The 23,139-nt window shown below is 40.1% G+C and overlaps 1 protein-coding gene across 5 annotated transcripts in view; it reads left to right on the plus strand.

Annotated features, from left to right (window-relative positions):
• Nucleotides 1-23,139, plus strand: part of SORBS1 (sorbin and SH3 domain containing 1) — a 177,489-nt gene that overhangs the window by 52,546 nt on the left and 101,804 nt on the right. Inside the window, exon 1 of one of the 5 annotated variants that reach the window (XM_049809765.1) lies at nt 5,188-5,340. The exons of the other annotated variants lie outside the window; for them this stretch is intronic. The gene's annotated coding sequence lies outside the window, so the exon portion shown is untranslated. Of the gene's footprint in view, nt 1-5,187; nt 5,341-23,139 lie in introns of those variants that run through there. 5 annotated transcript variants of the gene reach the window in all.

Consider the following 23,139-nt stretch of genomic DNA (forward strand, 5'->3'; position numbering starts at 1 on the left):
AAGACAAGCTGGAATAAAATTCATCCTATGTATCCAACTGTCTCTATTACCCTTTGAATTTATGGGAAGTCCTTCCTATGCTTAGAGACCACAATTGCCCTAGAATTGATCTAATCCCTGTTTTCATAAAACCTTTTTTGGGATGAAAGGATCTCAAAGTGCTCTACAACAACTATGCTCAAACCATTACAGTACAGCTCTTTCTGTGGTTGTGCTAAACCACCATTCCCATAATGAGCCACAAGAAATTGCAATTGTGGGATTGCTTCCTTGCAAGTTGAAAAGAACTGTCTACAGATGGACAGAGTTATTATACTGGGTTTTGGTTGGGACTAATATTTTTTTCCAGACTAGGTGGGCTGGAGAAAGAAAACCAACAAAACTTTACATGAACCACATTAAAAGTAAGTTTCGCTTCCCCAGTGAGAAAAGCCACTCCCAAAGCAGAGTGTTTTCAGGGTGAGTGGAGAAGGTAGCTGCAAGGGAGAGGCTTCACAATCCAAAGAACAGATTGAGACTGTTGGGATTCTGCTAAGCATCTCTGATGCTTGATCATGTTGCTTCAGCCTGTCGGATTTCTGAGTTAGGTCAATCTCAGTTTGGTTCCATAAAGTGTGTGCATTTTTTAATGGATCCTGAGAAATTTAAGCCTTCAGTGCTCAGGGTGGATATGTAAGCATGGCAGTTTGTCGTGACCTGTCAAAATGACCCTTATCTTCCATGGTCATGAAAAATGCTGTGCATGGGCAACTTGCTGGTCTCTGTTGAGAAAGTGCTTATTTTTTTAAAAGATAGTGTTGCTGAGGTATTTATTAGTACATGTTAGGCTAAAAGTGGGAATTGAGAGCCTATTGAAAAGTACTGCACTTAAAATCTAGGGTTATGTCTGATTTCTGAGGCCCACTGATTCGCTTGCAGATGCTAGTTAAGGAGCAGTAGCCCTTTATTATCTTTCAGGGTTTTGTGATGAGAAACCAGTTAGGATAGATGTTGTCCACTGGCAGCTCTTCAATGATCTTTGTCTCTGTGAAAATACAAAGGCAGTTTTTCAAGGTAGACTGTAGAAATGGCCTGAAAAAGTCAAATGTGGCAGAATTTGGGAAAGATCCCATGAACCCCCTGATTATGTCATAGAAACAATGGTCTAAAGCCAAAGTTAATAATCTGGGTATTAATAAAATCACTGTGAATTTTCCAAAGATAATAGCATCACTAGTAATACAGTGCCTGCCATTCCAGAACCAGAAGCTGAAAGGTCATTGTTTTGGTACATTTAGCCATCCAGTCCATTTATATTGCAACTCCCCTCTCCCTCTCAATATTGAATTTGAAATAATTATGAATGTTTCCAGAAAGAAACAATTGCTGATGAAAACTGTAAAACAAAATGTGGCAAAAGAAGATCTTAAGTTTTAATGGCAGGATTAACTGCATTATATTTTCAGAATGGGACAAAAAGTTTTTCACTTTTCAGCTTTGAAATCCCTTCCTTTCCTTGAAAAATTGTTCTCCTATCCTTTCTGTTTCTCCTTCCCTAACCTAAATACCTTTGTTCTCCTTTCTTTTTCATATCTTTGGTCCATCCAATGGAAAAGTGGGTAAGGAGGAAATGGAATTGGGAGAAATTCACTGATACCCCAAACCTGATTTATTACATTAAAAAAAAGATTTTTTTTAAAATAGACAAGATGAAAACTCTGAGGAACTGCACAGAAAATCTTGTTGGGTTGCAGTTGCTGCAATACATTGTTACACTGTTTCAGCACATAATGCAGGTGTAACTCTCTTCAAATGGGCACGCTCAAAGCTACCCTGTTGCACCTTCAGACACGATAGTAACTTTCCTGATCTGTAAAAACACTTGTGTTTGAAGGCTTTGTGCTAACGTACTTGTTCAGAGGAAAACATCATTTATTGAATCACCATCTCCCTCTGTAACACCTAAGGGACTTCCTATCCAGCATGGAATTGTCACAAATCTGCTTATTTTAGGAGATTTTGATGGAGTTGATGTACAAAGAGGAGTGCCTGTGGACACAGAAGCATCCCAGAACATGTCCCATAAGTGTATTGACTCTCATTCATCTACTGAACAGAGTATCTGATTGCACCTTGGCTGTTGTTTCGATAACCAGCATTCTACTGCATTGCACCTACATGAGTTACTCCATCTGTAATTTCCTTAATGTCTTCTGATGTAAGAGGTGTAGTTGCAACCAAATGAAGATAATGAGATTTCTTCTAAGGCCCTCTTGATTCCTCTTGATTTACAATGCAGCTTTTAATTAAAAGATGGAAAGAAGGGATGAGGAAGAGAGCTCATCAGTTTTAGTCAAGCCTTGAAGAAGGGAAAGTAAGACTGCATCTAGAAAGGTGAATTGTCCCAAAGTTATTTTTAATTCTGCTGGTTCTCTAGCAGCAGGTACATGGTAAAGTGAAAGAAAGATGGATCTGTCAGAAACAGTGGTGAAGGAGACTTGGGATCACAGTTTGCTGCCATGCTTTGCTGCCAAAGATCAGGACCTGAAGATTATTGATCAGGGCCAGTGCAGGAGGAAAGAGAACATCTGTTCTTGTTCTATCATCCCCTGCTCTGCTGGGGAGGGGATGTCACGTACTCTTCACGTTGGGTGAACTGAGAGAGGGAATAGGAGTAAGAAGTAAAGCCTTGTTTACATTTGTGTTTTCACCATTTTGCAACCTGTTAGCACTGAAACACTCAGAATTTTTCCAAAAGGCTATTTCAATGCAGGTGTGAAGTCTCACACAGGAAACCTGCGTTTTCTCAGGTAGACCAAAAAGTCTGCAATTTGCTAGTTCCTGGTGACCACACATCTTGTACAAGCATAAAGGCTTGACCAGGCCAGGATTTAGAAACCAGCTTTCTCTTTGTGAGGCTCTTCTGCAGCTTAAAGGAACTATCTGGCAAAGATGGCATCAGAACTTTCTTTTTAATATGAAGAAAAATCCTGACAAAGAGAACAGTACCAGACCTTAACCTGGATTACTTGGACAAGAAGTAACCAATAATAGGCAGCATCTGTATTCTATGATGTGGATGGAAAGCAGTAAATAGTTATCTGTCCTTTCTTTCCCTTTGAAATAAACACTTCAGGCTTTGCTGTCATTCAGATAATCTCTTTTTATGTACTAACCCATCTCTTTAGGGGAGACATCTATTTCCTATTACTATCATATAAAGGCCCTGAACTAAAATATTTTGGATGCCTTTGCAGGCCTCCAGGAAACATTAAATACACAAAGACAGACAAACAGCTATGAAGCCCCTGTTTAAAATTAGGAGCAGAGAAGGGAAGCAGAGTTTGTGGCTGCTTTTCTCAGACCTGATCTGAAAATGATCTCAAGTCAACTTGCTTATTTTGCATAAAAGTATCTTGTTTCTCAATATTAATTAAGACCAGCTGTTGAACCAGCAGGGCCAGTGGGCAGTTATGCCTTTTATCACACAGTGAATGCTTGGCCACTACAAGGGTATTTTTAAAGTATGCCTCTTATTAAAAAAAACCAAACCAAAACACAACCTTGATTGCACAAAGTATTTCCTAGTTGCTGCTACAAGAACAGCCATTACCCAGTGATTGTCTGCTTGCCTTATATTGAAAAATTGAAAAATATTATTTGACAAAATATAAAAGCACATATGCATTTAAAATAGCTTTGCTACAATAGGATTTCACTATCAGAATGCATTAGTTTTTGTAACTTTAGGCAAAGGGAGAGAGAGCAGAAATTAAGAGTAATAGCTGCTGAAATAATTATGGAAAAACTGCTGGTGAATAACTTTGTTCATGAAAGTATTTATACTGGAGTGAGCAGGGAAGAGTCACAAGTGCAGGGATTTGAAAGGCAGGCCACCTCAGATGCTGCCCTTGGAAAGTACAAAGTCACTTCAGGATGACTTTTAAGAGTAGTACTTAACTGTCAAATTGTGGTTACTAGTCAAAATTTCCAAAGAGCTGTGCTGCTTTGGGCCTTCATGTACATAGTTAATTCCCCATCTGTGAAATGGACCTAATAATACAGACAATTTCTCATTAAGGACTGTTGTGAAAATTATGTAAATGGGAGTATAAGAACAGGCACAGTTGTGGCTCAAAGATCCTTCTAATGCAGTCTGCTGCTTTGGTAGTGGTCAGAGTCACAGGTCTAGGGGAAGGGTTAATGTAGAGGGCAAATACAAATTGCTACCTGAGATATCCGCACCTTCTAGTAACTTGTGTTTAGTAAATTCCCAAGCTAAGAGTTTTAGTTTAGGATTGTTCTTTCATTTTTTTGAACTTCATTTTTTGAGCTTGCTCACACAGTGGACCTCCACAAGATCCTGGGGCAATGAGCTCTGCAATCCAATTACATATAATGTGTAAAAGTACTTCCTTTTGTTTGTTTTAAAACTTCTGCCTGAAGATTTCTTTCAGTGCCTCTTAGTTCTTCTGTTACCAGCAGGAATGAGCCATGTTCCCAGATTAGTGTTATTGGTGCCTTTCACAATTTAATAGCATGCTCTCATCTCCCTTCTGCCCACACTTTCTCAGACTGAAGAATCGTCATTTTTTCAGTGTCTCCATGTCAAGAAACAGTTGAGGAGCTTTCATTGTTCTTACTACCCTCCTCTATTCCTTATCTAGTTTTAACTTCGAGGTGATAATCTGTAAGAGGCATGCTATCAATTCTAAATGTTGCTATTCATGAGATAGTATTTTTTGTTTGCTTGGGACTTCTTGGTGGCCAGTCATTTGAGATGAATTGAGTATTACATTATGTCTGAAGTAAGTGTTATAAAGCACACAAATACTTGTACTAGTCCTTACAGGGAAGATCTTTTAGGGATCTGTTTTCCCCTAGTGAGATGTAATGATTTTTAAAATGGAGAGCTGACTATTCACTATGCTATACTTATTTCTGAGCTGAGTTAGAGCTAGTTTCTTTAGGAGCAATGCAGAGGAAGAATGAAATTCAGAGGAAAAATTGTTTTTCTTACTGAAATTCCAGAATGAAACCTTTTTACATTTAAGAAACTTAATCAAAAACTGCCTGGACATCGTCTTCCTTTCTATAGCAGCTGTTTCCACTCTGTATTTTAATGAGTGGGCTGAACCTTTGGGGAAGGGCTTTCCCCTCCCTCCCCCGCACTCCTTGGCATCCCTATGTAAAAGGCTGTGCTACAGTATCATGCTCTGTGCTTCTGTTGAATGAGTAAATGCCTATGGCTGGACGGTCCAAAGGAAAGGCTACATCATGTTCTCAGCTAGTTAAGATCCTTAATGCAAGCTTTTTAAAATTTTCCTGGATATTCAACTGATGTGATTTTGGCTGCAAGAAGTAAGTATTTAAAACCTCAGAAGATTTAAGAACTTTCCAATCTCTTCTACCTTTTCCGCTATAAATAACTTGTGGAGTATCTGTTGGTTTTGGAGGTAGATTCTGTTTGCATTACTTCATTTTACATTTCCTGTTAACTGTTTATATCGCTTCTGAATTATTTATAAATTCCCTAAAGATGTATACTGAGATTCTTGGAGGAAGGTAGCTCAAATGGTGTTGTGTATGATGTGTAGTGGAAAATATTGGTTCCCTTTTACTGTATAACAAATTGAGATTTACTTATCACTACAGATGTTGTTTCCAAGCTGCTTTTTGAGCCCCCTATTTCTTGATTCATCTCTGCTTGCCGAGTGACTTTTTTTTTTATCCTGGTTGTATAGCTTTATTCAATGCCTATTAGTCCCTCTTATGTGTGCTGAGAACATCTGCTTTGCAAGTTTCTGTCCGCTTTCACAGTAATACAATAATTTCTCTGTCTTTTGTATGCTTTCTCATATGAAGCAGAACTGAGAAAATGGTGAAAGCAGCGGCAATTTTTTTTTTTCTGGTTTTCTTTCAGCACTAGATTACATTCACTAAACTCAGCAAATAGCAGAATTCCCTCTGGAATACTGGGAAGCAGCCCAAACTCACTACAGTTGCATTTTGCTGGACTATTCTTGTAGCATGGTTTTCTTTTTTCCCTCTCTTTCTCTTTTGTGGCCTGCTGAAATTCCTTCTGTTGCAGCTGCATTCCTGATTGATTCCATTCTCAGGCATTTCTTGCCTGTTAAATTTTCCCAAATGAACACCCTGAAACAAAAGTAAAAGATATGCTATGTGTCTTAACTGCAAATTCCAGTTGAGAAATTTTTTTAGTAAAACTGGGAAGCTTGAAGATAGGCTCAACTTCAAGCCTTTTTATTAACTTAATTAATTTGGGACTGAAATTATTGTCTTAATTTAACAGAAAATCAAGGCTGACATTAAGCCTTAGAAACTTAAAGTTTGGGTTTGGTTCTAGATTTCTCTGCTGCAGCTGCAACCATTTATGGTGAGACTCAAACTTGATGATTTGACTCAATAATTAGTAGCACAGTTAAAACATGTAAAATGAGACCTAAGGTTAGGTCTTCCTCAGTTATGCTGGCATAAATTCCTTTAATTTTAAAAGTTGCAGTCTCTGTGAGCATGCAGATGCTTGGACTTTAAGACAAGCATTGTGGTTGATATCTGGGCAGGATCTTTGCTCTCATTTTCCAATTTTATTCTACTCTAGTAATTGCCTGCATCTGTCCTTCCAATATTCACCTCACCTGAGATTTGCATGGCAGCAAATAGCTTGTGCTACCCCAAAACAGGTTACAGGCATTCCTGTGGCCTCGGGTAGTCTGTGTTGTGTAGGGCAGCCCAGCAACAGCTCTTTGGTACCAGAGTTATTCTGTAGGCTTTAGTTTGAGAAATTAAAACTGCAGCTAATCTGGGTTTCATTCTGATATAGCTCCAGGCTATGAGCCTGTCTGTTCTGGTTGGGGAAAACCAGGCATTAAATGAAGCAGATAGAGGTTACAGTAAGTCTAGGATCACTTAAAAAGCACTTTTTGATTTGGTTAGATTCGGGTGATAGCTGAAGATGGTAACCCTGTCTCTTTCTCAGGATAGACTTTAATATTTACTTTACATATTATTAATCTTCTTGCTTAGTAACTTATGGTTGTTCTGAAAGACTGGAGCTGTATTGTATATTGTTGCAAGTAAAGGGCTACCTGCTGCTGCTCCCAAGTGGAGTCACACTCTGCACGGCCTTCTCAAGCATCCGCGAGTGCCTTTCCAGTTCTCCCATCAGTGAGTGGAGAAGTCTGTTAATGGTCTGAGTTCAGGGGGCTGAACAGTACTGAACACCATGCCTCAGTTTCCTTTTAAGCTTTTCCAGATGATTTCCTTGAAGTTTAAATGACAAAGTTTGTTATTCCACAACTTCCTGAGGCAAACAGTTCAACAGAGGCAGTCATTTAGGGGAAGAGCCACAACCCAGAGCATGGTTAATAGCTTTTAAAGCACCTTGTAGAGAGCTTCCTGCCTGTTCTATAGGAGATATGTCCCTTGTGAGACTCCTCTGAGGTGACGGAATGGTCTCCCCTTAGGCAAAATACCCTCTCTATACAACCATCGTATGATGGTTTACTGTCTTTCACACCTATAGTCCATGGCCAATGAGAGAGAGAGAGACATAACTAGATGCAGGTGTAAGTGGGCACAGCAGCCTTGTCCAGCCTGCCCCGTGGCAGATGAAAACGAGCTTTGGTGGTGAACTGGGGCTCACTAGGAGGAATAAGTTTAATACCTAACTCTGTGGCATACATTCTGTGATCTCTAGCATGTTATTTGATCTGTCTGCATTAAGTTTCCCCACCTGTGAGTGTAATAATGCTTCATTTGTCTGTATTAGCTGTGAACTAGTCTGATAAGGACTATAGTCTCATACACACCTAGCACGTTAGGTGTAGGATTTGACTGGACCTTTGGATAATGCTGTAATAATCTGTTTTCATATTTCAGTATTTTTATTTCAGGTAACTGTATCAACGGTATTTATCCATACAGAAGGCATATGCTGAATTAAAGGTCTGCTGAAAGCTTTATTGGGAAAGAGTCACATCTGTCACATAGAGCATGTCTGTTTTATTTTACTTTATTCGCATTAATCCACAGAAGTGAGATATTTCTCTTACTTTTGGTGATAAGTTCTGCTAATATCTGAATGGAGGGAATCAGAGATTTATGTGTTGATGTCCCCTACTAGGCAAGCTGCAGTGATGTTTAGCACATGAATATGTTTTAATGTAACTTTCTAAATTATTTTTAGATTGCATTAAAATCTGCTGGCACTGTATGTGGTAGATTCTCCAGGGCCAAGAGCACATAACTCGGGGGTGTCCTGTCTTACAAGAAACCCCATCCAGCCCCTGACTTGATTAGTTTCTGAATTTGCACAGGTGTATGTTCTGAGCTCCCAAGACTCACAAGACCCACTTAATTTTCACAGAGAATATATTCTGCAGCCTGTTTCTTTTTTGTCTACCCCTCATCATTTTGCTGGGTTATGAGAAGCTTTTGGCACTCAAATCTTTGCTGACCTGTTTTGCAGCTCACTCTTGGATACCTCTTCAGAGTCTTCATCCTCAGTCACTGTCCTGATATATTCTGTGTGACAAAGTAATTTTCAACTTTGCTGATTCTGATGTTGGAGTAAAAAAAAAAAAAAAAGTTGAAGAAAAATGGGTAAACAGAAAATTTGGGTCCTCATTAATGAGTAAGGGAGAGTAGGTAAAATGTGAAAAGATTTGTAGGGAGTATTGTTTAAATATATAATTTTCTGTGTGATGTGTGAGTGATTCTTTAAAGATTATATGAAATGAATGTATTTTATGAAGAATAGAGTATTAATTATATGTAATGATATACTTTCTTGTGGATAGTATGCATAGAAAGACTGTCATCCATGAAGTAATCAAAAGGCATAGGTGGATTTTTCTTTCAGTGTGCTCAGTGGTCTCATTCTTCCAAATTTCATGTTGTGAATCAGAGAATGGCTGGGATAGGAGGGAACATGGGATTCATAGAAGTAAAGGAATTATTTATGATTTCATCAGAAATCAAATGGCACTAGGAGTGACTTTGGACATGTCTTTCTCTGCATTATTCATCCCAAGATTTTTGTGATTGGGCAGATGAAGGTGGTCTTTCTGGTTGGGATCTGTATGGCTGCAAGTACTGGCATGGATCAGATTCCATGATGAGGACCATAACTTGGATTTACAGCAATAGAACTGAGACCTGGAGTAACTGTGTTTGAAATCAGTTATTCTGGATTGGCACAGGAGTAAGTCTCTGCTCTTAAGAAATGCTGTTGTGGTTGAATTGGTGTAAATGTTAGCTGGAATATTCCAGAAGAATATAGCAAATAAATGTCAGAATCTGATTGTTTTGGGATGGAGGGACTGAGTACTTAATGTGGAAATAAAAGTGCAAAGCTTTTAAAAAATGATCAATACTCTGTAAGTGCTTGAAAAGGAGGCTGGTGGGTTTAGTTCTGTTTTTAATTGAGAAAATGAGACACTGCTCTGTATTGCAGCGATTGCAGAAGGCTGGGAATAAAGCTCAGACTTCCTGAATCACAGTTTATCAATGAGCTCTTTGAGAATCTGAGTCCTGCTGAATTATCTTCAGGGAGGAAACATCATGCTGAATTGTGATTACTTAGTAACACTGTGAATGGGAACATCCTGAAAGGTTTGAAAGTTGAGTGTCATCAGAAAAGTCTGTTTTTCATAAAGGCAAATCTGGTAGATGTGTGGATAAACGTCTTCTAAAAATACAAGGGTGGGGAGGGGGGGAGACATGTCCATTAATTCTATTTGCATCTTACAGTACTACCAGAATCAGGATGTTGTCCTTGGTAAATTCCACATGCATATGGGTAATGTCTTACTGTTGTGTAAGCTTCCACACATTTCCTGTTTCCTGGATCTTTCCTCATAGTGTTGTGGGTCTTTTTTCTTCCTGAAATGTCTGTTTCTTACAGGGAAGAGGAAGACTACTGTAATGTTCTCCCCAAATAAGTCATGTGCTGTGAGAGGAGATTGTAACTTTAAATTGTGTTAGAGCTTTTCATGTGATCAGCTACTCCTAAAAATGGCAAAACATCACTGTTTCATACATGCTGAAGGGTTGTAAATAAGAAATTATCCCAAAATACCATAGTTTTTGGCAGGGACAAGAATTTTGGCAGGAAGTTTGCCTGCAGATAACACACAAGACTACTACTTTAAATGTCGGGGTTTTTTTCTTTTTTTTATAAGATCAAAAGGTTTCCCGCAGTGTTTGACATGATAATTAGTATTTTGGGGGGGGCACATTGCATATAGTTAAGTTTATAGACTTGTCCAAACCCTCAAATCATCAGGTCCTACACATAAATGGCAACTCATCTATCACATCTTCAGTAGCAAGGGCGAGCAGGCTGTCTCAGAGCAATTTAAAATGCTTTTCATTCATATTTGCCAAGTTCTTTTATTCTCTGTAGGTTTTAATGACTCAGACCTCTGAAATCTCTTCCATACATGGTTAAAGTGTAACCACTGGTTGGGGGTGGAGGGGGAGGATGGAGGGAACAATTTACTGAAGTGATAGAGTTTTAAACAAACTTGGGTGGTTTTCTTGAAACAGCATTTCAATCCTAAATCATACATACATATTCACACACAGGGCATCTCGCAGCTGTAATCATGCTGGAAGCTAGGGGAAATAAGTATCCATATACAGTGAACGTAGTATGTTTGCATCCAGCAAGGGTAGCTAGCCTCAATCCTCCATACAGGCCCATCTTCTTAGCTAGGATCCTTTTCTGGGGTCTTATTTCTACAAGATTCCTTCAGCCTTTCTGCCTTTGTCTGTCTTTTACGCGTGTGTTAATGAAATAACTTGGTTAGTATCACCTTCTTTTAACAGTGGACACCCATTGGAGATTTATCTTGTTCTGCCCTTAAAGTAGCTTAGCACAGACAGCACTTACTTTTGAGCAGGTCAGTAATGGATGGTTGGCAGAGCTATCAGATCCAAAGTTTTGCACCCATTTCTATTTTTAAAATATCCTCTAAAATTATTTTAGGTTTTCTGTGTGACTGATCCCTCTTTCAAGCTAGAAATGTATTCAGAGGGGCTGATTTGGTCTAGTGCTCACTAGTGTCGGATGAACTGAGTTGTCATACTGTCTCTGTCAGAAACCTGTTGTGTCATAGTGGTCAAATCACCTAGGAATTGTGAGTAGGATTTTCAGAAGCACACAGCGCTTATGTAAATCCATTATCATTCAAGCTGATGGAGGCCTAAATCTTATTTCCCATAAGGCTTCATTACGCTTCCTGGCAAGGTCAAGGTCCTTAAAATGGTCCTTTTTACCCTGCCAGAGGGGTATAAAGGGGCCTGATGCAAATGCAAATCTGGCACTGACAATTTTTCTATTGATTTCAGTGGAAGCAAAATTAAACAAACACAGCAGCTTTTTAAAAATTTCAATTTGTGCTTCTTTGTTTCCCCAGTGTAAATATAAGCCTAATAACATGTTCCTACCTACTTCATACAAATGCAGCAAAGCTAATTTAATGTTTGTATAGCCATTTGAAGATGTCCAGCACTACATAAGTGTCAACTTGCATCATTAACTTGAACTAATTTGTCTGCTAATCAGTGAAAATTTTTTATGTTATTTTATATCTCTCTGAGAAACATCCCCAAATCCAAGTAATTTAGTTTTATTAAGACAAATGATGTATTGAGCATGAATTTAAGAGCCCCAAGTGTGGTGTGGACTTCTGATGTGCAGGCCTGCATCATTGTGGGAGGGTGTTTGGTCCCGTGTTAATCATGCTGTAGGTCACAAGACTGTTGATGGGAGCCAATTTCTTTCTGTCCCAACACTACAACACTCTATCAGTTGCTCATGGCATTTTGTAACAGATTCTTGCAAGAGTTCACAAGGGTATGAGGATCGCTGTCTTCTAAATGCCACGTGTATTTTGCAGATTGATAATGGAATGTTTTGTTGCCACGATGAACTGTCTTTTCTCCTGTTGACATTCTAGAGCTCAGATTAATACCACATCCTGTAGCTCAGGATAGCATCACTCAATTTGTATTAGAGTGTTAACAGAAGTAAAAAGAAAAACGTATTTTCAGGGTGCTCCTGTTACGTGAGCTGAAATGGTTGCTAGCTAAGAGACCACAATAGTAAGCGTCAATTTAATAGTAACATACAAACACATACTAACAGATGCCTGCACATCCTTGCTTGCCAGAGAAATCCCTGCCTACGTGAGTGACTGCCTTGCTGTCAGCAGACTTGCTCATGAAAAGGCTGTTTGTGTATGAAATTGCAAAATTGAATCCTAAATAAAGATTGCAACATGGTTATCCTGTGAAAGTGGGGGGTCATCTTGAGGCATAGGGCTTTTGCCATATCTTTAAACAAGTATGGTGCAAAAATGATCATGCTCCAATATGTTACTTCAGGAAACATCTCATTCCATTTCCATTCCTTAGTGCTGTCTCTGGATTTACGTGATCAATAACGTACATGAGTCTTTCATGGACTGAATCTAGATTTCCTTATCTTGGTGTTGTATTTTTGTCTCTGTCAACATTGGAATAAACGGGGTCTGCCAGAACAGATTATTAAATACGACTAATAATATTGACTGTTTCTGTAATGCAACCAGATTTACAATTAGAAAAGCTAACTGGGGTTTGTTAACACAGGAGCAGTAAAGCAGGTTGGAAATTATTAAATCAGCACTTTTCTGATTACTGTGTAGCTAGCCGAGAGGACTCCTTACCTTCTCTCATGTTCAGTGCAGCATATGTTAAGCAGCTTATGTTTAAATGCATAACATTTTATTGGCTACAATGTTTTATAATTGATACAGTTGTTCAGCTCCCCCAATACTCAAAGAGGTTGTATCCAGAGACTGCCAGTGATGTATAACCATCATTAGGACTATGGGTGCAACCAGGCTGCAGATCTCTAATGAGGAATCTAGACCCAAACCCAGCTTTTAAGAAAAGGGCCCTGGTCTCATCTGTGTCAGAGCAGAGAGGGGTGCCAGGATCTTGGTGTCATTTGAACACTCAGCCACACAGCCTCCTTGGGACCTTTGGGAAGGTGGAAGGGTGACCATTTTATGAAAATGCTGTTTTAGTGTTCCAGACCTACCACTTTTAACAAAGTACTGTGCCATCTGGCATTCGATTAGCTATCTTAATGCCACAGAATCCCAAATATTCTGGCATAGCCTGGTCTATACTTTAAGGACAAACGCATTTCCAGTCTGGAATTGACACCTTCAGCTGTGGTATTTGCACCAAATGTGGCAGGGTCCAAACAACCTTTCTGCCAAAACACAAACCACAACTTTAAAACCCACAACTTTAAGTCTTTTACAAGCTGACACTACCTAACTACATATATACTGTTCTGGTGGGAAAAGAAATCTGCACGGCTGTTCTGTGCCAGTTGTTCCCCTTTCCTTTTATAAAGGATTAAGCATCTCCATGTAGCAGGTAATGAGAGCAGCCCTGCAAATGGGGCTACTGCCTGTGTGCTATGATCTACATCTAGCTAGTTGCCGTGATCTCAGCTATTACCACCTGAGGCTGTGACAGAGCGTTTATTGCTGCGTTTGCTATGGGGAGGTAAACCTCATTTCTCTGTGAAAAATGAGGTCTCCAGGCTTTTTCCATAGTGAGTAGAGAAAGAAAAGCACTGCAATGTGGTGATTCATTCCAGCTTATGTGCCTGTCTTAGGACAGGATGACTTGTCCTCTCAAAGCACTTGTCACTCACCATTGACTGCAGAGGTAACTGTCTAGATGCCTGACATTTGGCTAACTCTAGTTAGGTGAAGTGGATCCTGTCATTGCTATTTATCCCTCATGTTTGTACACGAGGAAATGTCCATGTTTAGAATCAAGGGCGTCACTAATTGTTATCTTGAGTGAGGATCATGTTTTACAAAGTTCCTGTATGCATATGCTGGTTTGCAAGCCACACTTTGGCAACTTTTCTTTCTTTTTTTTAATTTTCACTGCTGGAAAGCACTGGGTATCCGGTCTTGTTGGGAAATAGAAAGTAGGGGGTCACAAAGAGATAATTAAAACTGCAGGTCTCTGCAAGATCTAAAATTTCTGAAAAAAGATTAGTTTTGTGCTACAAATGCTTCAGGTGCATTGGTGGTTAATTGGAGCTGAATGGGATTTCACCTTTTTGCATGTGTGAAGTTGCTAATTAGGAATGGACATTTCTGCTCCGAACATGTCACGTAATTGTTGTGAAAACTTATTGTTACGAATTTGCAAAGAATGTAAGTATCCAGAGGAAGTTAGGGGCAAAGTTAAATCTGTTTATTCAAGTCCACTGGCACTTGTATAAGTCTTGTGCTTCCTCAGAAGCCATCTGCAATTGCAGGTGTTTACATCCTTAAAGTTACGGTAACACCTAATTCTGTTCAGTGAAAGTGATCATGTGCACAGAGTTAAATAGTTGCAGGGATAAATCCCAGTTTTGGGTGGGTTGGTTTGTTTTTTTGTTTGTTCGGTGTTTTTTTTTTTTTTTTGTTGGTTTTGGTTCTTTTTTGAAACCTGGACCTGCTGGCATCCAAGCTGTACTGGGGGTTCCTTAACAAATGGTGGGGGTGGGAAGACCTAGTTTATTGTTCTAGCAGGAGGACTTGTGTTCTGTTTGTATTAATTTTGTCGAGGATGGGAGGAAGGAGTTGTAGTAAGACACTGCGTCCTTGTCTTCTCATTTTGCATTGGTGAAGAAAGAAGACCTGGTTTGATTGCCAGGCATACTGAATTTCTTGAGTCAGGGGCCTGGTGTACCAAGGGTATTAATAATGTCAGATTCCTCTCTGCTCTCTGCTGAACTGCTTCACTTATGCAACCTGAGCTGTTTCCTGGTAGGGCCAGTTTGGATGGAGGGCACTTCCATGCACGTGTGGTGAGTTGCACTTTGCAAGGCACCAGACAACTAACTTGTTTGCACAGTCCAACAAAGTTATGATACGGAGGTGACTTCTGTTCGCTCCTGGACTGCTTTCAGGATCCTGTTGTCATGGAGTGGTTATTAAGTAGAGAGCGGTTCTCTTCCGAGTCATCCAATTTCTTCATTATGTTGTTTATGCGCTTCTCTAGGCACGCTAGTGGAGTGTGTCTGTTGAAGGGTGTCAATTGTTCACTGTATAAGTGTATTAATTAACTCTTAATATCTTGATTGTAGACCTGAAGCCCCAGATCACTTCAGTTATTTAGAGAAGCAGAGCCTGGAGAGGGCTTGCTGTATTGTTAAGGATGCTCTTTGTTGTTTCAGGAGTCTGCTGGCAATTGACTGCACTGTAGACTCAGTTCATCAGCCTGCTTGTGGCTTTCTTTAGGACATTAGACAAAACATCCTGCTTGTGCTTCAATTTCTCCATCACCAGAGCAGGAACAGCTCTTACATAGTCATAGCAATAGAGACTTCTCAGCTTAGAGTTGCTATGAAGTTGTTCAGATGACTATGTTGTAGAAATATATCATTTTGTTCTGACTGAAATGCAGCATTACCATTCCCCTTGTAATTCTCTTTAAGAAGAGAGTGCCAGGACTTTAGCACTGATAGCAGTTCTCTCACTGCATCACCAGGCAAGTTCTTGCTATTTGTAACAGCATAGTTTCCATTTGTCATGACAGACTATTTCTAAGCTTTGCTCATTATTTAGGACTGGATTATATCACTTTGTTTCTGTAGATGCTTTAATCGGAAACCAAGTCCAGATTTAGCAGGTTGGCAGTAGATCAGGTTGAACTACCCAAGGTTTTGCTGAGACTAAATAAGGCTTAAATATTTTCATTCTGTTTCCCCTTCACCTTACTTATTGTGCTGGCGTTGGCAGAAATAAGGCTGCTTTCCTGAGTGTTGGTCACCCTTCTGCATAGTCAGTAAGTGCTGTTAGCAGTGTTTAAAATACAAGTGACTTGTTGATGCAAGAGAGAGACAGGGGTTTGAATAGCTAACCCTCCTTGTTTTGGCAAGCTTATTAAGATGTCAAGTGGCTCAGATGGTGGACAGGATTCTGAGACCTGCAGTAGCACAGCCCTGACATTTGGAACTGGCAGCCAGGTGAAGGTAACAGTGCACGCGGTCTGTTTTCACGGTGATTCTCCTCACAGGTCTGTATCTGGTAATAGGCTGCCACTGGCGATTTGCATGGCAATTCAGACTAATTGCCAACAGCGTTGTCACCTGTCACAAATAATTCATAATCAAACACTGTCTTTCTGCAACTCTGGGCAATTACCAAGTGTGTTACAAGATGTGTTAGAATGTACTGTGATCAGTAAACAGCACTATACTGACTTTTGCCTACTGCTTCCTGAAGCGTGCTGGTGGAAGCCAACTTGCTGCAAGACATGGCTGCTTCTGGCCCACAGAAGACATCCTTTGTTTTCTGTGTGCAGGAGCCAAGAACGAGGGATGGCTTATACTCAGAGTGGGGTATGTGACAAAATACTGCTTTAAGAGCACTGATACCCCCAAAAGGGCCTCATGGTGAGGCAGTTTGACTTTAAATCATCCTCTCAGAATAAAAGAAACAATCTTCAACTCCTCAAACTAAGGTCTTAGAGCAATGTGGGCTTTATGGAAAGTGCTGTTCTGATTTTTAGCAACTAAGTCAGTAAAACAGCATGACTTGGCATCTAGTTATAGAAGAGGTTGGGGAAAGATATTGCTTGCCAAATATGCAAAGCATTTGTGTGATTTACTTCAGCAAAGATGTGAAATGCATCCTACTCAGACTGGGCTAAGGAGGAACCCTGAGGCTAGGAAAGCGCAGAGCTTTGAATGGCAAATGGAGAGTGGAAAAGCTGTGAACCCCCAAGGAGATGCCTTGTCTCCCACCTGCTTGAGGCCAGCCTGTGGTGGTGATAGACCTACATCTGGATTGAACCCCTAGGACAGTTCTCTACGTGACACAGTGGAACGATGAGATTTGACAGAGCATGAAAGTGAGCTTAGGCTCCTGTTCCAGAAGAGCTCCCGCGCTGTTTTATGGAACACAGAGTGCTAATGGAACTTCCTGATGTGGTTAGGGCCAGTGCTGTGAGGTCTCTGATTTGCGACACAATTTGGTTATACATGAAGATAAAATGTCAACTGTTCCAGTCTTGTTGCCTATGATAGCTTTAAGGAAACAAACATCTCAAACACTGCAAACTAATTAACTGTGGATACTATTTAGTTACCAGTATCAAATCTGTTGTATCATCCTCTAAATATGGACTTTTGACTTCTGAAAGCTGTAAGTTAGAATTTGTCCTTTTACTTATCTGGGGTTAGGCTTCCTGAATACTTTCCCATGAATTATGCAAATGATGAGGAGATTAAAATGGGCCAGTATACATCCAAATTTGGTTCACAGAAGTTACTAGAGTAGAATTTCTTTGCATTGCGGAATCCTGTCTCTTTCCAGGAAAACACATGTACCAGTGACCTCAGTGAATCAGTCAGTCTTCTATGGAAGATCTCATTCTGTACAACTGAGGTAACATATTTTAATGCAGTTTAGATTACATATCTGAGAGTGAATTTAGTCACTCACCTCTTCACAGAGCACATAAAGCATTCCTCTTTCCTTGTTACTACATGACAATTTTCTGATAGCAAAGCAAGAAAGGATTAATTTGTACAAGAAGTCAGATGAGATCCACGTGAAGAATGTATTGCTCGTACATTGTGACAGAAATGTGTGCATACTGTGAATGTAAGTTCTGAAAAAACTGCACCTTCTAGACAGAGATCACTCCATCTCCCTCTTTGTCTAGAAAGAAACAGCAGGATCCTAGTGCATGGATATAACTGTACTGACACAACTTTGGTAAAGTTAGTCATGTATCATACTTCATATCAGTACCTTAGTAGATCTGCTTTCCCTTCAGCTCCCTTCTTTTTCAAGATTCCTGGTCTTTTTCCTGTTGAACAAAGAGCTGTTGCTTCATCGCTTTTGACAAGGGGCTCAAGAATTGACTTGCATAAAAATGCCTTGAAATCAATAGGTGTTTTGCCATAGAGTATGCCAGGTTCATTTCCTGAACATAAAAGGCTTAGCATCTCTACATCATCAATAATACCAAGAGGTGTGATAATCGCTGGCTCAAGTGGCTATGGAAAGCTGTGGTCCTGGCTAAGAAATTCTTCCGGTGTGGAGGTGAATTTGGGGTGAAGCTAAGGGTCAACAGACAGAGACTGTTCATGTAGTTACCTCCATTGCATGGATGTGCCTTGATGGTCTAAGTAGTGCATACTTCTAACTGTTAGAGAGCCTCCTTACATTAATCTGTTGAGCTCTACTTTAAAAACCACAAGTGTCTGACTCAAATGTGGGAAATGAGGAGAAAAATTTTAATAATTATTGTGAAAGTTTATTCAGCTTCTCTTGGCACATAACACAACTGGGAGCTTCTATACCATATGTGAGCTATGGAGAGTTTAGAATGAAATAGTTCTCCTTCTGAGGCTTGAATACATTTCAGGAGTAAAATATGTTGGCCATGAGCACACGTTACAAATGACTGTGAAAGTTAAGCACAGTCACCTTCACTGCATACAGGCCTCGCAGATTTATCAGTCAAGAAGCAAAGAACTGAGTCTGTAATGCTGCATGTCTCTTGATATTGATCTTTGGAATGGGGATATCTTCCTAACTCGTTCCAGTCCTGTCACACTGGGAGCAGCTCTGTTTGTTCTGATGACAGTGAAATATAGTGGAACAATGCTGGCTTACACTTGCTGAGAACAGGAGTACAATGCAATGGAAGTTCCCAAGATCCTGGCAGCTTAGCTAATGGACGTTGCATGTCTTTGTTAGTGTTTGAACATCTGTTTAGTAAACCCCAACACAAGCGAGTACCTTGCTCTTTTTTAGGATGAAACTAATAATGTTTGCACAACTTGTTGAAAATGTTTTGGCCCAGCATTGTGATAGCTAGCCCAGCTGTGTTACAATAAAGCCAAGCCCTTTATTATTGAATGGATGGATGGGAAAAAATATTTCTCATCATATTATAGCCAAACACAAAGCAGCTGAGTTACTGATCTTCTGAAACATGGATCATTTTTACTATTAAGTCATGTTCAAAAGGTCTTTCTAGCCCTTATCATCCAGAAGAAATTGTCTCCTTAAGCCAAAGCATTCTCCACTTCTGCATACATGGCCAGGCTCTGCTTAGCAGCCCCTTGGCTAGGACAAGTGAGCTGCTTACATGGGAGTGTCTGCTAAATTCCCCACTTTTGTTGAAAAAGTGCAGGTGTGATAAATGATGGATGGGTGAAAGGAATAAAAAGAGGTTTATCCTGTTTCTATTACTATGCTTGTTTCTCCACAGCACTGATTTGGTCTAGCATGTGAAGTTCCATGAAGTCAAAGGAGTCTTTGGGTATAAATTTCAGTCCTTATGTCTGAAGGGAAAGTGGCTCCGCGCAAGATCTGGCACAAGGTTAATGGAGAATTCATCTAACCAAGATGTGGTCTCATAAATAGCAGCACTTTCTCAGGTTGAAAGTTTTGCCTTGGGTTAAATGTATAAACATTTGCAAAGACATCAGTAAGAGTAGCTAGAATTTTATGCAGCACTGAATAAGAAACAAGCTGAGTTTGATCTGGATGTCTAATGCCAGATAAGTTACTTGTGTGCTTCTCTCAGGTTTTAGTACTTTTTCTTGTTTTTGAAATGGAAAAATGGAGCAATGTCACCTCAGAAACATTTTACAAATCACAAGAGTACTGGATAATTTTGTCTTAGCCTTACAACATTACCCTTCCTCCCTTTTGAAATTCTGCAACCATATTTGACTATTCTGTCTGTGCTATCCTAGACATCTTTGCTGCTCTTGTCAAGCACATGGCTTAGTTGTCTCTTGGCACCAGTTTGTAATCTGCCATATCTTTTGTCTCTGACTATTTTTTTTTTAATGATAAGCTTGAAGAGTTTATAGTTCATGTGAGTATTTGTGAGGTGTCCTCATCTCTCAGATATTTAATGACCATATTAGGGAAGCTCTGAAAGTCCAGAGAATCTAGTTTATAGGATTAGTTCTGAAAGTTTACTATGCTTGCAGAATTTGAAAAACAACTTGATTTGATGGCTTGCATTTTATGCAGAGCTGTAAACAAGAGAGTAATCAAAGCTTGGCTGGTTTACAGATAGGAATACTTTAATAATATCTCACTGGAAATACAAGAACAGGCTTGCTATTCAGGTTCATGGATAGCATCTATTCTGGTGAGTGACCTCTTGGAGTAGGTACAAAGATACATAGGTCATGCTGTTGTACTACCCTTTCACCATCCTGAGTGACATCTCTAAAATGTGAGGGGCCAACATGCCAGTGCAGGATGAGGAAGCACTGATAATGTTGTTAGTGCTTTTGCTGTAGATAGAGAAATTGAGAGATGTTCTGCACAACCTGAGCAGGTGTGCTCCATTCTTAACAGGATTACCATTATATCTCACATCCCATGGAATATTTAGCTATGAGGTGTATCTGCCTCTGCATTTTGATAGAACCCTAATGAATAGAAGGATTTTCAATGAGTAACGAGGTGGTTGTGGTTAATCTGTTAGGAGGTACTTGGATTTTTAAATAGTACCAGGATCTTTCTATGCCATTTTGATTTTTATTTTCTTCTGAGCCCTTGATAATGTTTTTCAAACTTATTTTCTGTAGCCACAAAGAAGGCTGAGGTTCTTAAATATTCATATAGTTCTTTAATTTAAAAAAAAAAAAAGCAAAACCAAAAAAAAAACCCTAAAGAAAACAAAAGAAGCAAACAAAAGAAAAAGGAAGTAGCCCTTTAAGAATGGCTATACCTACTCTACAAGGTGATGGAGCCATTACAACTCTTCTGCAGTGGAAGTATAGTGTTCACTGTTGCAGAATGCACAGGTAGTTATTGACTCTGGAGGATGACACTGACAGCCGGGGCCTTCAGAGACAATAAATAAGGCGTCTAAAGGGAAGTCAGTCTTTAGGAATGTGAGAAGTAAGCACTGCCTAGGATTCGTGTATATTTACAGTAGAAGCACCCACATGAACACTTAATTGATCTCACCTGGGGACCTGGAGCAGCCTGCCTTGTGCCCAGGAGCACAATGCTGATATAGCTAGGTAGCAGCTAGCTCAGGGCTTGCTCATGTATCTTTGTATAGCCCTGTGTTGTGCAAAGTAGGCATTCCCAGAAATTTATTTTTTTTTTTTTGTTGAAACCTAAGATTCCTGGTTACTGACTGTGTGAGCTACAGTAGCTCAGACTTCACGGAAAAATCCAGCTATTGTGGGAGTCACAGTCAAAGCACAAGAGTTGGCATGGCTGGGCCTTCTGCATTCCGTCCACATTGAACTTGCAACTTGTTAGTGTCCCTGGAGTTCACAGGGAGGGAAATCCTCCTGGGAGGCAGGATCAAATTCTGTGTCATGCCTGCTGCAGTGTAAACTGTGAAAGGAGCTGGACCCAAGGAGAGCTACTGCTTTGACTCTTATGCCTTCTTTTCACTAAGCTCGACACCCCGTTCTCAAGTCCTGGCTGATTGAGTTGCATCCTATTGTGGAAGATAGATGGGAAAGCAGTGTCCTCTGAGACTCAACTCTCACCTCAAGCTTTTGGGGTTACTGGACATGTTAGCCTTCAATGCTAAGAGACTGAAGAAAATGTCTGATTTTATTCAGATTTAGTTCTTTCTACCTACACCCGACGCCTGGCAGGATGTAGCAGCAATCTGAGGTGTTTGCTGTTCTGGGTCTCTGTGCACAGGTGGAAGTGACTGAGCTCTGCTTGGGGCATCCTCAACAGAGCACAGCATTGTCCTGCCCCCAGCACCCAGAGCACTCATGTGATGATCAAAGGGAGGTGGTGGCTCCTGAGAAATGTCACCAAGTATTTAGAAAATCATTCTGCTTGACAGCATTTCAGCTTCTTATTTCATGACTTTCCTCTCCCTTGTCCTTTGATATTGTAGGATTTTGCATTAAAATAGGATCTGCGTTTCCCAAGAGAGAATGCCTGGAGGATGGTGTGAAGTCATGTGTTGTATGTTCATGGTATTCCCACTTCAAATGTTCTTGAATCAGCATGTGCCTCCCCTCTACCCCAAATTAAGTGATTTCACTGAAAGAATCATGAGAGGGTTTTGTTTGTCATGTAAGAATATACGTTACACTGACTTTTATTTGCCTTCTTGTTCTGATCCTTTCTGGTTCTTCAAGTTTTTCTCTTCACCGTAAGTGTCAGTAACTCCCTGATTTTATTTTGGGGGTTGGTTTTTTTTATTTAGATTAACGCTGAGATTCTCATGCAGTCTTCTATTTCCATCAGGTGAGGCTTTATGAAAACATCACACATTGTAAGAGATGACACCACCATATGAGATGTGCAGTGCCCAAGGGTGTATCAAAAGGGGAGGTGGCACTTTGTCTTGTGCCCATTCTTAACTGGCTGGGAGATTTTACACGGTTTAGAGCAGCTCCATAAGTGGTTGTGGGCAATTCTGGAGAGGTTCAAGCTTCGAGAATCCCCCAGGAGATTTTTGGTTAAAGACTGATTGCTATTACTTGACTAGAGCTATGTGAGAAGACTTTAGTATTCTTGCAGTGATGTCTTGGAACTATTTCAGTTACTGAAACAGTGGATGTTAAAAATCTGGGCTGGTATTTTAGCACCAGGGCTTTGGTGAAGACGGGGTGGCTTTTAAAGCCACTTTATGAGAAATGAATCTCTGTCAAAGTTTGTGCATTTTGTGGTGGTTTGAGTATGAAGACTAAAGATGGATTTTTTTTGTGCTTATCTTCATTCATAGGAGCATATTGAATCACAGCTGGAGCAGACTTTAAGGGGAGAAGGACTCTTGAGCAAAAGCAAGAAACGTGCTGCTGTGCTCATTAGCTTTCCAGCTTGCTAGAGGAATAGAAATACCAATCGTTGCACCAGGAAAAACTGTAGACTTGCTCACTGGCATTGGCACAACCTGAAATTTCTGAGGAGAACTTGAACCAGTGCTCTGCCACGGTTTGCGTGCTGGTCACACACAAGACCATGTAAGGGCCAAATAGGAACTTTTACAGCCTTTTTAATTCCAACAATTACTCAGAAAGGGCAGACCCTGCCTGAAAGCACAAGCATAGGGCTGCAAATGGAAGAGAGCGATGCCTTTGGGCTGATTATCCTT

The sequence above is a fragment of the Accipiter gentilis genome, chromosome 9 (genome assembly GCF_929443795.1).
Source record: "Accipiter gentilis chromosome 9, bAccGen1.1, whole genome shotgun sequence".
Lineage (NCBI taxonomy): Eukaryota > Metazoa > Chordata > Aves > Accipitriformes > Accipitridae > Astur > Astur gentilis.